The sequence below is a fragment of the Cryptomeria japonica genome, unplaced genomic scaffold (genome assembly GCF_030272615.1).
Source record: "Cryptomeria japonica unplaced genomic scaffold, Sugi_1.0 HiC_scaffold_501, whole genome shotgun sequence".
In the NCBI taxonomy this organism is placed as follows: Eukaryota; Viridiplantae; Streptophyta; class Pinopsida; order Cupressales; family Cupressaceae; genus Cryptomeria; species Cryptomeria japonica.
The window spans coordinates 32,948-50,000 of record NW_026729317.1 but is presented as its reverse complement, the minus strand read 5'-3'; the positions used below and the strand labels follow the sequence as shown (position 1 = coordinate 50,000).

Sequence of the window (17,053 nt, the reverse complement as noted above, 5' to 3'; positions counted from 1 at the left end):
CCCCGATGTGTGCTCCAAGGTGCGGCGTGCACGAAGTCGGACCCCGGTTTGCCCCGGGTGCGCACCTCGCGTGCACCTTGGTGCGCACACCTTGGCTGGGTTGCGCGGCCTGGTGGGCACCATGGTGCGCACCAAGGAGCGCTCCGAAGTGTGCTCCAAGGTGCGGCGTGCACGAAGTCGGAGCCCGGTTTGCCCCGGGTACGCACCTCGCGTGCACCTTCGCCGGGGTGGGCACCTCGGCTGGGTTGCGCGCCCTGGTGCGCACCAAGGAGCGCTCCGAAGTGTGCTCCAAGGTGCGGCGTGCACGAAGTCGGAGCCCGGTTTGCCCCGGGTGCGCACCTTCGCCGCGGTGCGCACCATGGCGTGCACGAAGTCGGAGCCCGGTTTGCCCCGGGTGCGCACCTCGCGTGCACCTTCGGCGGGGTTGCGCGCCCTGGTGCGCACCAAGGAGCGCTCCGAAGTGTGCTCCAAGGTGCGGCGTGCACGAAGTCGGAGCCCGGTTTGCCCCGGGTGCGCACCTCGCGTGCACCTTCGGCGGGGTTGCGCGCCCTGGTGGGCACCATGGTGCGCACCAAGGAGCGCTCCGAAGTGTGCTCCAAGGTGCGGCGTGCACGAAGTCGGAGCCCGGTTTGCCCCGGGTGCGCACCTCGCGTGCACCTTCGCCGCGGTGGGCACCATGGCGTGCACGAAGTCGGAGCCCGGTTTGCCCCGGGTGCGCACCTCGCGTGCACCTTCGCCGGGGTGGGCACCTCGGCTGGGTTGCGCGCCCTGGTGCGCACCAAGGAGCGCTCCGAAGTGTGCTCCAAGGTGCGGCGTGCACGAAGTCGGAGCCCGGTTTGCCCCGGGTGCGCACCTCGCGTGCACCTTCGCCAGGGTGGGCACCTCGGTGCGCACACCTTCTCAATGTTTTCTTGCCTTTTCTGGAAATTGGTGAAGGCAGCGCATCAAAGGTGCGCACCTCGGTGTGCTCCGAGGTGCGAACCCGAGAGCGCTCCGAGGTGCCCACGAAGTCGAAAGTCGGGTTAATTGCATTGTTTTCCCCGGGTGCGCTCCGAGGTGCGCAACATCGGCGCGCACCAAGGAGGGCTCCGAAGTGTGCTCCAAGGTGCGCACGATGGCGTGCACCTCTGGTGCGCACGATTCGGAGCTCGGTTTGACCGGGGTGCGCACACCTTGGCTGGGTTGCGCACCTTTTGTGCGCTCCAAGGTGCGCACGAAGTCGGAGCTCGGTTTGCCCCGGGTGCGCACCTTCGCCAGGGTGCGCACCTTGATGCGCACGCCTTGGCTGGGCTGCGCACCTTGGTGGGCGCCATGGTGCGCACCTTTCGTGCGCTCCAAGGTGCGCACGAAGTCGGAGCTCGGTTTGCCCCGGGTGCGCACCTTGGTGGGCGCCATGGTGCACTCCGAGGTGCCCAAGATTGGTGCGCACCAAGGAGCGCTCCGAAGTGCGCTCCAAGGTGCGCGCGAAGTCGAAAGTTGGGTTAATTGTCCGGTTTGCCTCGGGTGCGCACCTTGCGTGCACCTTCGCCAGGGTGGGCGCCTTGGTGCGCACACCTTGGCTGGGCTGCGCACACCTTGGCACCCGCGTTTCCTTCATTTTAAATTTTTTTTTTTTACAATCTCTCAAGTGGGAAATTCTATAATCTCAACTTTTTTTGCCTTTTCAGGAAACTTTTGAATGGAGCGCATCATTGGTGCGCTCCGAAGTGTGCTCCAAAGCTCTCTCCAGCTGCGTGCACCTGCCCCGGCCGCGCACCCGGCCCCGCCCAGCTTCGCTCACCTGTCCCGGGCGTCTGGTGCGGAACCTTAGAGTAAGAAACATCACCGTGCACCTTGGCCAACGTGCGCGACTCGACCGAGCGCGCACTGGCCGAGGTGCACACCGATTTCACCTGGGTGCGCGCGCAGCACCTCGGGCGCACCGGGGTGCGCGCACAACGCCCGGGTTGCACCGTGGCCTGTGTGCTCGGGGCGCCTCGGGTGCGCGCTCGGTGTCGCCCCCGCGCGCGCGGTAGTGCGGGCAGCGCACCCCGGCCCGGCCCGGCCCCGACGAGAACGCAAACGGGCAAAAGGTTTATTCAAATAGCATTGCGACGCCCGGCGAAAAACTAAAAAAGGGTGCAACACCGGGACTTCCCGGGAGGTCACCCATCCCAGTACTACTCCGGCCCAAGCGCGCTTAACTGCGGAGTTCTGATGGGATCCGGTGCACTAACGCTGGTATGATCGCACCCGTTATGAGCTTGTCGCAGTGTGTACTTAGCAAACCGCGACCCACGTGCGAATCCACCCCGGCCACCCACCCCCGTCGAGGTGCACACCCTCCCTCGCGAAGTGCGCCCCGTTCGCCAAGTGTGAGCCCTGCCCGGGTGCGCGCACCTTGCTAGGGCGTCGGGTGTGCACCCGGCCCGGCCTACGTGCGTGCACCTGGAGGGGGCGTCGTGTGCGTGCAGTGTCCCGTCTGCAACGCGGTGCCCACACACCACCTCGGGCGCAACGACCTGCGCTCACATGTGGGCCGAGTGCACCTTGGTGCATGTTCGGGGCGCCTCGGGTGCACGCTCGATCTTGCCCCGGTGCACCAAGGCGCTCGGTTTGCCCCGGGTGCGCACTTGGTGCAAGGTGGGCACCCAAAATAGGGATCAAGCACCAAAACACAAGTTTCGGGATGCAAAATGGGACCCAAGGACCACAAATGCGTTCCAAGACCCATGATGGGTCCACGAGAACAAAAATGTGTTCCGAGACTTAATAAACAAATATTGGGTTTTAGGAGAAGAAACATGCTCTGATGCCCAAAACGAGAATCGACCCCGAAAAGGCCACAGGCCAAAAGTGGGATGCGAGACAAAAAAAAATGGGACCCGAGGACCAAAATTGGGTTCCCAGGTCGAAGACAGGGCAACCGGACAAGAAACGACCTCTAAGGCTCGAAATGAGTCCCGACGACTAAAACTTGACAAGAAGCACCCATCAGGCACCCAACTCGACACCCATGGGATGCCGACCCACCCGGGCTTCCACCTAGCACACCTTGGCACCCACCCACCCTCGCACCCAACCTCGCACCCAACTTAGCACCTTTGAACCCACATTGGCACTCACCCTGACCCTGGCACCTTGGAACCCACATTGGCACTCACCTTGACCCTGGCACCCACCTTTGCACTCACCTTGGGACCCACCCTGGCTCCCACCTCGGCACCCACCCAGACACCCACCTTGGTTCCTTGGCACCCACCTTGGATCCTTGGCACCCACCCCGACACCCACCTTGGCACGCAACTTGGCTACTTGCCACCCACCTTGGCTCCTTGACGCCCACCCCGACAACCACCCCGTGACCTACCCTGGCTAGGGTTGGTGCACACCCACCCTGGTGCCCACCTTGGCACCCACCCTATGACCCACCTTGGCACGCACCTTAGTACCCACCCCGTTACCCACCCTAGGACCCACCCCGTGACCCACCTTGGCCAGGGTGGGTGCCTTGGTGCGCACAACTTGCCTGGGCTGCACACCAGGGCGGGCTCAAGATGGCACCCGCGTTCCGTTTTTTTCACTATCTTTCAAAACGGAAATTTTAAAATCTCATTTTTTTCTTTTTTTTGCCTTTTCTGGAAATTAGTGAAGGCAGCGCATCAAAGGTGCGCAATGCTGGTGCGAACCCGGGAGCGCTCCGATGTGTGCTCCAAGGTGCGGCGTGCACGAAGTCCGAGCCCGGTTTGCCCCGGGTGCGCACCTCGCGTGCACCTTCGCCGGGGTGAGCACCTTGGCTGGGTTGCGCGCCCTGGTGCGTACCAAGGAGCGCTCTGAAGTGTGCTCCAAGGTGCGGCGTGCACGAAGTCGGAGCCCGGTTTGCCCCGGGTGTGCACCTCGGGTGCGCACCTCGCGTGCACCTTCGCTGCGGTGGGCACCTTGGCTGGGTTGCGCGCCTTGGTGGGCACCATGCAGTGCACGAAGTCGGAGCCCGGTTTGCCCCGGGCGCGCACCTCCGCCAGGGTGGGCACCTTGGTGCGCACAACTTGCCTGGGCTGCGCATCAGGAAGGGCTCAAGATGGCACCCGCGTTCCGTTTTTTTCACTATCTTTCAGAACGGAAATTTTAAAATATCGTTTTTTTTTGCCTTTTCTGGAAATTAGTGAAGGCAGCGCATCAAAGGTGCGCAACGCTGGTGCGAACCTGGGAGCGCTCCGATGTGTGCTCCAAGGTGCGGCGTGCACGAAGTCGGAGCCCGGTTTGCCTCGGGTGCGCCCTGGTGGGCACCATGGTGCGCACCAAGGAGCGCTCCGAAGTGTGCTCCAAGGTGCGGCCTGCACGAAGTCGGAGCCCGGTTTGCCCCGGGTGTGCACCTCGGGTGGGCACCTTGGTGCGCATGCCTTGCCTGGGCTGCGCACCAGGGCGGGCTCAAGATGGCACCCGCGTTCCTTTTTTTTCACTATCTTTCAAAACGGAAATTTTAAAATCTCATTTTTTTTTGCCTTTTTCTGGAAATTAGTGAAGGCAGCGCATCAAAGGTGCGCACCTCGCTGCCCACCACGGTGCGCAACGCCGGTGGGCACCCGGGAGTGCTTCGAAGTGTGCTCCAAGGTGCTGCGTGCACGTTGTCGGAGCCCGGTTTGCCCCGGGTGCGCACCTCGCGTGCACCTTCGTCGGGGTGGGCACCTTGGCTTGGTTTGCCCCGGCTGCGCTCCGAAGCGGGGTTATTGGAGCGCCGCCTCTTTTTTTGTCGGAGCGTTTGGTGGGGTTTCTCGCATTGGCTCTTCCGAGGCCCGGTTGCCACCCTGGCGCGCACGAAGTCGGAAGTAGGGTTAATTGCCCGGGTGCGCACCTTTGCCAGGGTGGCACCTTACCTGGGCTGCGCACCAGGGCGGGCTCAAGATGGCACGCGCGTTCCGTTTTTTTCACTATCTTTCAAAACGGAAATTTTAAAATCTCCTTTTTTTTTTGCCTTTTCTGGAAATTAGTGAAGGCAGCGCATCAAAGGTGCGCACCTCGCTGCCCACCTTGGTGTGCTCTGAGGTGCGCACCCGGGAGCGCTACGAAGTGTGCTCCAAGGTGCGGCGTGCACGTTGTCGGAGCCCGGTTTGCCCCGGGTGCGCACCTCGCCTGCACCTTGGCCGGGGTGGGCACCTTGGCTGGGTTTGCCCAGGGTGCGCTCCGAAGCGGGGTTACTGGAGCGCCCCCTCTTTTTTTGTCAGAGAGTTTGGTGGGGTTTCTCGCATTGGCTCTTCCCAGGCCCGGTTGTTGGGTGCGCTCCCACCCTGGCGCGCGCGAAGTTGGAAGTTGGGTTAATTGCCCGGGCGCGCACCTTCGCCAGGGTGGGCACCTTGGTGCGCAAACCTTGGCTGGGCTGCGCACCAGGGCGGGCTCAAGATGGCACCAGCATTCCCTTTTTCTCACTATCTTTCAAAACGGAAATTTTAAAATCTCGTTTTTTTTTTGCCTTTTATGGAAATTAGTGAAGGCATCGCATCAAAGGTGCGCACCTCGCTGCCCACCTTGGTGTGCTCCGAGGTGCCCACCACGGTGCGCAACGCCGGTGCGAACCCGGGAGCGCCCCGATGTGTGCTCCAAGGTGCGGCGTGCACGAAGTCGGACCCCGGTTTGCCCCGGGTGCGCACCTCGCGTGCACCTTGGTGCGCACACCTTGGCTGGGTTGCGCGGCCTGGTGGGCACCATGGTGCGCACCAAGGAGCGCTCCGAAGTGTGCTCCAAGGTGCGGCGTGCACGAAGTCGGAGCCCGGTTTGCCCCGGGTGCGCACCTTCGCCGCGGTGGGCACCATGGCGTGCACGAAGTCGGAGCCCGGTTTGCCCCGGGTGCGCACCTCGCGTGCACCTTCGCCGGGGTGGGCACCTCGGCTGGGTTGCGCGCCCTGGTGCGCACCAAGGAGCGCTCTGAAGTGTGCTCCAAGGTGCGGCGTGCACGAAGTCGGAGCCCGGTTTGCCCCGGGTGTGCACCTCGCGTGCACCTTCGCTGCGGTGGGCACCTTGGCTGGGTTGCGCGCCTTGGTGGGCACCATGCAGTGCACGAAGTCGGAGCCCGGTTTGCCCCGGGCGCGCACCTCCGCCAGGGTGGGCACCTTGGTGCGCACAACTTGCCTGGGCTGCGCACCAGGAAGGGCTCAAGATGGCACCCGCGTTCCGTTTTTTTCACTATCTTTCAGAACGGAAATTTTAAAATATCGTTTTTTTTTGCCTTTTCTGGAAATTAGTGAAGGCAGCGCATCAAAGGTGCGCAACGCTGGTGCGAACCTGGGAGCGCTCCGATGTGTGCTCCAAGGTGCGGCGTGCACGAAGTCGGACCCCGGTTTGCCCCGGGTGCGCACCTCGCGTGCACCTTGGTGCGCACACCTTGGCTGGGTTGCGCGCCCTGGTGGGCACCATGGTGCGCACCAAGGAGCGCTCCGAAGTGTGCTCCAAGGTGCGGCGTGCACGAAGTCGGAGCCCGGTTTGCCCCGGGTGCGCACCTCGCGTGCACCTTCGCCGCGGTGGGCACCATGGCGTGCACGAAGTCGGAGCCCGGTTTGCCCCGGGTGCGCACCTCGCGTGCACCTTCGCCGGGGTGGGCACCTTGGTGTGCAGACCTTGGCTGGGTTGCGCGCCCTGGTGGGCACCATGGTGCGCACCAAGGAGCGCTCCGAAGTGTGCTCCAAGGTGCGGCCTGCACGAAGTCGGAGCCCGGTTTGCCCCGGGTGTGCACCTCGGGTGGGCACCTTGGTGCGCATGCCTTGCCTGGGCTGCGCACCAGGGCGGGCTCAAGATGGCACCCGCGTTCCTTTTTTTTCACTATCTTTCAAAACGGAAATTTTAAAATCTCATTTTTTTTTGCCTTTTTCTGGAAATTAGTGAAGGCAGCGCATCAAAGGTGCGCACCTCGCTGCCCACCACGGTGCGCAACGCCGGTGGGCACCCGGGAGTGCTTCGAAGTGTGCTCCAAGGTGCTGCGTGCACGTTGTCGGAGCCCGGTTTGCCCCGGGTGCGCACCTCGCGTGCACCTTCGTCGGGGTGGGCACCTTGGCTGGGTTTGCCCCGGCTGCGCTCCGAAGCGGGGTTATTGGAGCGCCGCCTCTTTTTTTGTCGGAGCGTTTGGTGGGGTTTCTCGCATTGGCTCTTCCGAGGCCCGGTTGCCACCCTGGCGCGCACGAAGTCGGAAGTAGGGTTAATTGCCCGGGTGCGCACCTTTGCCAGGGTGGGCACCTTACCTGGGCTGCACACCAGGGCGGGCTCAAGATGGCACGCGCGTTCCGTTTTTTTCACTATCTTTCAAAACGGAAATTTTAAAATCTCCTTTTTTTTTTGCCTTTTCTGGAAATTAGTGAAGGCAGCGCATCAAAGGTGCGCACCTCGCTGCCCACCTTGGTGTGCTCTGAGGTGCGCACCCGGGAGCGCTACGAAGTGTGCTCCAAGGTGCGGCGTGCACGTTGTCAGAGCCCGGTTTGCCCCGGGTGCGCACCTCGCCTGCACCTTGGCCGGGGTGGGCACCTTGGCTGGGTTTGCCCAGGGTGCGCTCCGAAGCGGGGTTACTGGAGCGCCCCCTCTTTTTTTGTCAGAGCGTTTGGTGGGGTTTCTCGCATTGGCTCTTCCCAGGCCCGGTTGTTGGGTGCGCTCCCACCCTGGCGCGCGCGAAGTTGGAAGTTGGGTTAATTGCCCGGGCGCGCACCTTCGCCAGGGTGGGCACCTTGGTGCGCACACCTTGGCTGGGCTGCGCACCAGGGCGGGCTCAAGATGGCACCAGCATTCCCTTTTTCTCACTATCTTTCAAAACGGAAATTTTAAAATCTCATTTTTTTTTTGCCTTTTATGGAAATTAGTGAAGGCATCGCATCAAAGGTGCGCACCTCGCTGCCCACCTTGGTGTGCTCCGAGGTGCCCACCACGGTGCGCAACGCCGGTGCGAACCCGGGAGCGCCCCGATGTGTGCTCCAAGGTGCGGCGTGCACGAAGTCGGACCCCGGTTTGCCCCGGGTGCGCACCTCGCGTGCACCTTGGTGCGCACACCTTGGCTGGGTTGCGCGGCCTGGTGGGCACCATGGTGCGCACCAAGGAGCGCTCCGAAGTGTGCTCCAAGGTGCGGCGTGCACGAAGTCGGAGCCCGGTTTGCCCCGGGTACGCACCTCGCGTGCACCTTCGCCGGGGTGGGCACCTCGGCTGGGTTGCGCGCCCTGGTGCGCACCAAGGAGCGCTCCGAAGTGTGCTCCAAGGTGCGGCGTGCACGAAGTCGGAGCCCGGTTTGCCCCGGGTGCGCACCTTCGCCGCGGTGCGCACCATGGCGTGCACGAAGTCGGAGCCCGGTTTGCCCCGGGTGCGCACCTCGCGTGCACCTTCGGCGGGGTTGCGCGCCCTGGTGGGCACCATGGTGCGCACCAAGGAGCGCTCCGAAGTGTGCTCCAAGGTGCGGCGTGCACGAAGTCGGAGCCCGGTTTGCCCCGGGTGCGCACCTCGCGTGCACCTTCGGCGGGGTTGCGCGCCCTGGTGGGCACCATGGTGCGCACCAAGGAGCGCTCCGAAGTGTGCTCCAAGGTGCGGCGTGCACGAAGTCGGAGCCCGGTTTGCCCCGGGTGCGCACCTCGCGTGCACCTTCGCCGCGGTGGGCACCATGGCGTGCACGAAGTCGGAGCCCGGTTTGCCCCGGGTGCGCACCTCGCGTGCACCTTCGCCGGGGTGGGCACCTCGGCTGGGTTGCGCGCCCTGGTGCGCACCAAGGAGCGCTCCGAAGTGTGCTCCAAGGTGCGGCGTGCACGAAGTCGGAGCCCGGTTTGCCCCGGGTGCGCACCTCGCGTGCACCTTCGCCAGGGTGGGCACCTCGGTGCGCACACCTTCTCAATGTTTTCTTGCCTTTTCTGGAAATTGGTGAAGGCAGCGCATCAAAGGTGCGCACCTCGGTGTGCTCCGAGGTGCGAACCCGAGAGCGCTCCGAGGTGCCCACGAAGTCGAAAGTCGGGTTAATTGCATTGTTTTCCCCGGGTGCGCTCCGAGGTGCGCAACATCGGCGCGCACCAAGGAGGGCTCCGAAGTGTGCTCCAAGGTGCGCACGATGGCGTGCACCTCTGGTGCGCACGATTCGGAGCTCGGTTTGACCGGGGTGCGCACACCTTGGCTGGGTTGCGCACCTTTTGTGCGCTCCAAGGTGCGCACGAAGTCGGAGCTCGGTTTGCCCCGGGTGCGCACCTTCGCCAGGGTGCGCACCTTGATGCGCACGCCTTGGCTGGGCTGCGCACCTTGGTGGGCGCCATGGTGCGCACCTTTCGTGCGCTCCAAGGTGCGCACGAAGTCGGAGCTCGGTTTGCCCCGGGTGCGCACCTTGGTGGGCGCCATGGTGCACTCCGAGGTGCCCAAGATTGGTGCGCACCAAGGAGCGCTCCGAAGTGCGCTCCAAGGTGCGCGCGAAGTCGAAAGTTGGGTTAATTGTCCGGTTTGCCTCGGGTGCGCACCTTGCGTGCACCTTCGCCAGGGTGGGCGCCTTGGTGCGCACACCTTGGCTGGGCTGCGCACACCTTGGCACCCGCGTTTCCTTCATTTTAAATTTTTTTTTTTTACAATCTCTCAAGTGGGAAATTCTATAATCTCAACTTTTTTTGCCTTTTCAGGAAACTTTTGAATGGAGCGCATCATTGGTGCACTCCGAAGTGTGCTCCAAAGCTCTCTCCAGCTGCGTGCACCTGCCCCGGCCGCGCACCCGGCCCCGCCCAGCTTCGCTCACCTGTCCCGGGCGTCTGGTGCGGAACCTTAGAGTAAGAAACATCACCGTGCACCTTGGCCAACGTGCGCGACTCGACCGAGCGCGCACTGGCCGAGGTGCACACCGATTTCACCTGGGTGCGCGCGCAGCACCTCGGGCGCACCGGGGTGCGCGCACAACGCCCGGGTTGCACCGTGGCCTGTGTGCTCGGGGCGCCTCGGGTGCGCGCTCGGTGTCGCCCCCGCGCGCGCGGTAGTGCGGGCAGCGCACCCCGGCCCGGCCCGGCCCCGACGAGAACGCAAACGGGCAAAAGGTTTATTCAAATAGCATTGCGACGCCCGGCGAAAAACTAAAAAAGGGTGCAACACCGGGACTTCCCGGGAGGTCACCCATCCCAGTACTACTCCGGCCCAAGCGCGCTTAACTGCGGAGTTCTGATGGGATCCGGTGCACTAACGCTGGTATGATCGCACCCGTTATGAGCTTGTCGCAGTGTGTACTTAGCAAACCGCGACCCACGTGCGAATCCACCCCGGCCACCCACCCCCGTCGAGGTGCACACCCTCCCTCGCGAAGTGCGCCCCGTTCGCCAAGTGTGAGCCCTGCCCGGGTGCGCGCACCTTGCTAGGGCGTCGGGTGTGCACCCGGCCCGGCCTACGTGCGTGCACCTGGAGGGGGCGTCGTGTGCGTGCAGTGTCCCGTCTGCAACGCGGTGCCCACACACCACCTCGGGCGCAACGACCTGCGCTCACATGTGGGCCGAGTGCACCTTGGTGCATGTTCGGGGCGCCTCGGGTGCACGCTCGATCTTGCCCCGGTGCACCAAGGCGCTCGGTTTGCCCCGGGTGCGCACTTGGTGCAAGGTGGGCACCCAAAATAGGGATCAAGCACCAAAACACAAGTTTCGGGATGCAAAATGGGACCCAAGGACCACAAATGCGTTCCAAGACCCATGATGGGTCCACGAGAACAAAAATGTGTTCCGAGACTTAATAAACAAATATTGGGTTTTAGGAGAAGAAACATGCTCTGATGCCCAAAACGAGAATCGACCCCGAAAAGGCCACAGGCCAAAAGTGGGATGCGAGACAAAAAAAAATGGGACCCGAGGACCAAAATTGGGTTCCCAGGTCGAAGACAGGGCAACCGGACAAGAAACGACCTCTAAGGCTCGAAATGAGTCCCGACGACTAAAACTTGACAAGAAGCACCCATCAGGCACCCAACTCGACACCCATGGGATGCCGACCCACCCGGGCTTCCACCTAGCACACCTTGGCACCCACCCACCCTCGCACCCAACCTCGCACCCAACTTAGCACCTTTGAACCCACATTGGCACTCACCCTGACCCTGGCACCTTGGAACCCACATTGGCACTCACCTTGACCCTGGCACCCACCTTTGCACTCACCTTGGGACCCACCCTGGCTCCCACCTCGGCACCCACCCAGACACCCACCTTGGTTCCTTGGCACCCACCTTGGATCCTTGGCACCCACCCCGACACCCACCTTGGCACGCAACTTGGCTACTTGCCACCCACCTTGGCTCCTTGACGCCCACCCTGACAACCACCCCGTGACCTACCCTGGCTAGGGTTGGTGCACACCCACCCTGGTGCCCACCTTGGCACCCACCCTATGACCCACCTTGGCACGCACCTTAGTACCCACCCCGTTACCCACCCTAGGACCCACCCCGTGACCCACCTTGGCCAGGGTGGGTGCCTTGGTGCGCACAACTTGCCTGGGCTGCACACCAGGGCGGGCTCAAGATGGCACCCGCGTTCCGTTTTTTTCACTATCTTTCAAAACGGAAATTTTAAAATCTCATTTTTTTCTTTTTTTTGCCTTTTCTGGAAATTAGTGAAGGCAGCGCATCAAAGGTGCGCAATGCTGGTGCGAACCCGGGAGCGCTCCGATGTGTGCTCCAAGGTGCGGCGTGCACGAAGTCCGAGCCCGGTTTGCCCCGGGTGCGCACCTCGCGTGCACCTTCGCCGGGGTGAGCACCTTGGCTGGGTTGCGCGCCCTGGTGCGTACCAAGGAGCGCTCTGAAGTGTGCTCCAAGGTGCGGCGTGCACGAAGTCGGAGCCCGGTTTGCCCCGGGTGTGCACCTCGGGTGCGCACCTCGCGTGCACCTTCGCTGCGGTGGGCACCTTGGCTGGGTTGCGCGCCTTGGTGGGCACCATGCAGTGCACGAAGTCGGAGCCCGGTTTGCCCCGGGCGCGCACCTCCGCCAGGGTGGGCACCTTGGTGCGCACAACTTACCTGGGCTGCGCATCAGGAAGGGCTCAAGATGGCACCCGCGTTCCGTTTTTTTCACTATCTTTCAGAACGGAAATTTTAAAATATCGTTTTTTTTTGCCTTTTCTGGAAATTAGTGAAGGCAGCGCATCAAAGGTGCGCAACGCTGGTGCGAACCTGGGAGCGCTCCGATGTGTGCTCCAAGGTGCGGCGTGCACGAAGTCGGAGCCCGGTTTGCCTCGGGTGCGCCCTGGTGGGCACCATGGTGCGCACCAAGGAGCGCTCCGAAGTGTGCTCCAAGGTGCGGCCTGCACGAAGTCGGAGCCCGGTTTGCCCCGGGTGTGCACCTCGGGTGGGCACCTTGGTGCGCATGCCTTGCCTGGGCTGCGCACCAGGGCGGGCTCAAGATGGCACCCGCGTTCCTTTTTTTTCACTATCTTTCAAAACGGAAATTTTAAAATCTCATTTTTTTTTGCCTTTTTCTGGAAATTAGTGAAGGCAGCGCATCAAAGGTGCGCACCTCGCTGCCCACCACGGTGCGCAACGCCGGTGGGCACCCGGGAGTGCTTCGAAGTGTGCTCCAAGGTGCTGCGTGCACGTTGTCGGAGCCCGGTTTGCCCCGGGTGCGCACCTCGCGTGCACCTTCGTCGGGGTGGGCACCTTGGCTTGGTTTGCCCCGGCTGCGCTCCGAAGCGGGGTTATTGGAGCGCCGCCTCTTTTTTTGTCGGAGCGTTTGGTGGGGTTTCTCGCATTGGCTCTTCCGAGGCCCGGTTGCCACCCTGGCGCGCACGAAGTCGGAAGTAGGGTTAATTGCCCGGGTGCGCACCTTTGCCAGGGTGGCACCTTACCTGGGCTGCGCACCAGGGCGGGCTCAAGATGGCACGCGCGTTCCGTTTTTTTCACTATCTTTCAAAACGGAAATTTTAAAATCTCCTTTTTTTTTTGCCTTTTCTGGAAATTAGTGAAGGCAGCGCATCAAAGGTGCGCACCTCGCTGCCCACCTTGGTGTGCTCTGAGGTGCGCACCCGGGAGCGCTACGAAGTGTGCTCCAAGGTGCGGCGTGCACGTTGTCGGAGCCCGGTTTGCCCCGGGTGCGCACCTCGCCTGCACCTTGGCCGGGGTGGGCACCTTGGCTGGGTTTGCCCAGGGTGCGCTCCGAAGCGGGGTTACTGGAGCGCCCCCTCTTTTTTTGTCAGAGAGTTTGGTGGGGTTTCTCGCATTGGCTCTTCCCAGGCCCGGTTGTTGGGTGCGCTCCCACCCTGGCGCGCGCGAAGTTGGAAGTTGGGTTAATTGCCCGGGCGCGCACCTTCGCCAGGGTGGGCACCTTGGTGCGCAAACCTTGGCTGGGCTGCGCACCAGGGCGGGCTCAAGATGGCACCAGCATTCCCTTTTTCTCACTATCTTTCAAAACGGAAATTTTAAAATCTCGTTTTTTTTTTGCCTTTTATGGAAATTAGTGAAGGCATCGCATCAAAGGTGCGCACCTCGCTGCCCACCTTGGTGTGCTCCGAGGTGCCCACCACGGTGCGCAACGCCGGTGCGAACCCGGGAGCGCCCCGATGTGTGCTCCAAGGTGCGGCGTGCACGAAGTCGGACCCCGGTTTGCCCCGGGTGCGCACCTCGCGTGCACCTTGGTGCGCACACCTTGGCTGGGTTGCGCGGCCTGGTGGGCACCATGGTGCGCACCAAGGAGCGCTCCGAAGTGTGCTCCAAGGTGCGGCGTGCACGAAGTCGGAGCCCGGTTTGCCCCGGGTGCGCACCTTCGCCGCGGTGGGCACCATGGCGTGCACGAAGTCGGAGCCCGGTTTGCCCCGGGTGCGCACCTCGCGTGCACCTTCGCCGGGGTGGGCACCTCGGCTGGGTTGCGCGCCCTGGTGCGCACCAAGGAGCGCTCTGAAGTGTGCTCCAAGGTGCGGCGTGCACGAAGTCGGAGCCCGGTTTGCCCCGGGTGTGCACCTCGCGTGCACCTTCGCTGCGGTGGGCACCTTGGCTGGGTTGCGCGCCTTGGTGGGCACCATGCAGTGCACGAAGTCGGAGCCCGGTTTGCCCCGGGCGCGCACCTCCGCCAGGGTGGGCACCTTGGTGCGCACAACTTGCCTGGGCTGCGCACCAGGAAGGGCTCAAGATGGCACCCGCGTTCCGTTTTTTTCACTATCTTTCAGAACGGAAATTTTAAAATATCGTTTTTTTTTGCCTTTTCTGGAAATTAGTGAAGGCAGCGCATCAAAGGTGCGCAACGCTGGTGCGAACCTGGGAGCGCTCCGATGTGTGCTCCAAGGTGCGGCGTGCACGAAGTCGGACCCCGGTTTGCCCCGGGTGCGCACCTCGCGTGCACCTTGGTGCGCACACCTTGGCTGGGTTGCGCGCCCTGGTGGGCACCATGGTGCGCACCAAGGAGCGCTCCGAAGTGTGCTCCAAGGTGCGGCGTGCACGAAGTCGGAGCCCGGTTTGCCCCGGGTGCGCACCTCGCGTGCACCTTCGCCGCGGTGGGCACCATGGCGTGCACGAAGTCGGAGCCCGGTTTGCCCCGGGTGCGCACCTCGCGTGCACCTTCGCCGGGGTGGGCACCTTGGTGTGCAGACCTTGGCTGGGTTGCGCGCCCTGGTGGGCACCATGGTGCGCACCAAGGAGCGCTCCGAAGTGTGCTCCAAGGTGCGGCCTGCACGAAGTCGGAGCCCGGTTTGCCCCGGGTGTGCACCTCGGGTGGGCACCTTGGTGCGCATGCCTTGCCTGGGCTGCGCACCAGGGCGGGCTCAAGATGGCACCCGCGTTCCTTTTTTTTCACTATCTTTCAAAACGGAAATTTTAAAATCTCATTTTTTTTTGCCTTTTTCTGGAAATTAGTGAAGGCAGCGCATCAAAGGTGCGCACCTCGCTGCCCACCACGGTGCGCAACGCCGGTGGGCACCCGGGAGTGCTTCGAAGTGTGCTCCAAGGTGCTGCGTGCACGTTGTCGGAGCCCGGTTTGCCCCGGGTGCGCACCTCGCGTGCACCTTCGTCGGGGTGGGCACCTTGGCTGGGTTTGCCCCGGCTGCGCTCCGAAGCGGGGTTATTGGAGCGCCGCCTCTTTTTTTGTCGGAGCGTTTGGTGGGGTTTCTCGCATTGGCTCTTCCGAGGCCCGGTTGCCACCCTGGCGCGCACGAAGTCGGAAGTAGGGTTAATTGCCCGGGTGCGCACCTTTGCCAGGGTGGGCACCTTACCTGGGCTGCGCACCAGGGCGGGCTCAAGATGGCACGCGCGTTCCGTTTTTTTCACTATCTTTCAAAACGGAAATTTTAAAATCTCCTTTTTTTTTTGCCTTTTCTGGAAATTAGTGAAGGCAGCGCATCAAAGGTGCGCACCTCGCTGCCCACCTTGGTGTGCTCTGAGGTGCGCACCCGGGAGCGCTACGAAGTGTGCTCCAAGGTGCGGCGTGCACGTTGTCGGAGCCCGGTTTGCCCCGGGTGCGCACCTCGCCTGCACCTTGGCCGGGGTGGGCACCTTGGCTGGGTTTGCCCAGGGTGCGCTCCGAAGCGGGGTTACTGGAGCGCCCCCTCTTTTTTTGTCAGAGCGTTTGGTGGGGTTTCTCGCATTGGCTCTTCCCAGGCCCGGTTGTTGGGTGCGCTCCCACCCTGGCGCGCGCGAAGTTGGAAGTTGGGTTAATTGCCCGGGCGCGCACCTTCGCCAGGGTGGGCACCTTGGTGCGCACACCTTGGCTGGGCTGCGCACCAGGGCGGGCTCAAGATGGCACCAGCATTCCCTTTTTCTCACTATCTTTCAAAACGGAAATTTTAAAATCTCGTTTTTTTTTTGCCTTTTATGGAAATTAGTGAAGGCATCGCATCAAAGGTGCGCACCTCGCTGCCCACCTTGGTGTGCTCCGAGGTGCCCACCACGGTGCGCAACGCCGGTGCGAACCCGGGAGCGCCCCGATGTGTGCTCCAAGGTGCGGCGTGCACGAAGTCGGACCCCGGTTTGCCCCGGGTGCGCACCTCGCGTGCACCTTGGTGCGCACACCTTGGCTGGGTTGCGCGGCCTGGTGGGCACCATGGTGCGCACCAAGGAGCGCTCCGAAGTGTGCTCCAAGGTGCGGCGTGCACGAAGTCGGAGCCCGGTTTGCCCCGGGTACGCACCTCGCGTGCACCTTCGCCGGGGTGGGCACCTCGGCTGGGTTGCGCGCCCTGGTGCGCACCAAGGAGCGCTCCGAAGTGTGCTCCAAGGTGCGGCGTGCACGAAGTCGGAGCCCGGTTTGCCCCGGGTGCGCACCTTCGCCGCGGTGCGCACCATGGCGTGCACGAAGTCGGAGCCCGGTTTGCCCCGGGTGCGCACCTCGCGTGCACCTTCGGCGGGGTTGCGCGCCCTGGTGGGCACCATGGTGCGCACCAAGGAGCGCTCCGAAGTGTGCTCCAAGGTGCGGCGTGCACGAAGTCGGAGCCCGGTTTGCCCCGGGTGCGCACCTCGCGTGCACCTTCGGCGGGGTTGCGCGCCCTGGTGGGCACCATGGTGCGCACCAAGGAGCGCTCCGAAGTGTGCTCCAAGGTGCGGCGTGCACGAAGTCGGAGCCCGGTTTGCCCCGGGTGCGCACCTCGCGTGCACCTTCGCCGCGGTGGGCACCATGGCGTGCACGAAGTCGGAGCCCGGTTTGCCCCGGGTGCGCACCTCGCGTGCACCTTCGCCGGGGTGGGCACCTCGGCTGGGTTGCGCGCCCTGGTGCGCACCAAGGAGCGCTCCGAAGTGTGCTCCAAGGTGCGGCGTGCACGAAGTCGGAGCCCGGTTTGCCCCGGGTGCGCACCTCGCGTGCACCTTCGCCAGGGTGGGCACCTCGGTGCGCACACCTTCTCAATGTTTTCTTGCCTTTTCTGGAAATTGGTGAAGGCAGCGCATCAAAGGTGCGCACCTCGGTGTGCTCCGAGGTGCGAACCCGAGAGCGCTCCGAGGTGCCCACGAAGTCGAAAGTCGGGTTAATTGCATTGTTTTCCCCGGGTGCGCTCCGAGGTGCGCAACATCGGCGCGCACCAAGGAGGGCTCCGAAGTGTGCTCCAAGGTGCGCACGATGGCGTGCACCTCTGGTGCGCACGATTCGGAGCTCGGTTTGACCGGGGTGCGCACACCTTGGCTGGGTTGCGCACCTTTTGTGCGCTCCAAG

General features: G+C 63.2%; 2 non-coding genes across 2 annotated transcripts; both read right to left on the bottom strand.

The window, feature by feature from the left end:
* Positions 1-2,115: 2,115 nt before the first annotated feature.
* Positions 2,116-2,234, bottom strand: LOC131871977 (5S ribosomal RNA). Its single transcript, XR_009370162.1, has one exon. It is a non-coding gene; the product is annotated as a 5S ribosomal RNA (ribosomal RNA).
* A 7,804-nt stretch (positions 2,235-10,038) lies between these two features.
* LOC131871989 (5S ribosomal RNA) lies at positions 10,039-10,157 on the bottom strand. The gene has a single exon (XR_009370174.1). It is a non-coding gene; the product is annotated as a 5S ribosomal RNA (ribosomal RNA).
* Positions 10,158-17,053: the final 6,896 nt, after the last annotated feature.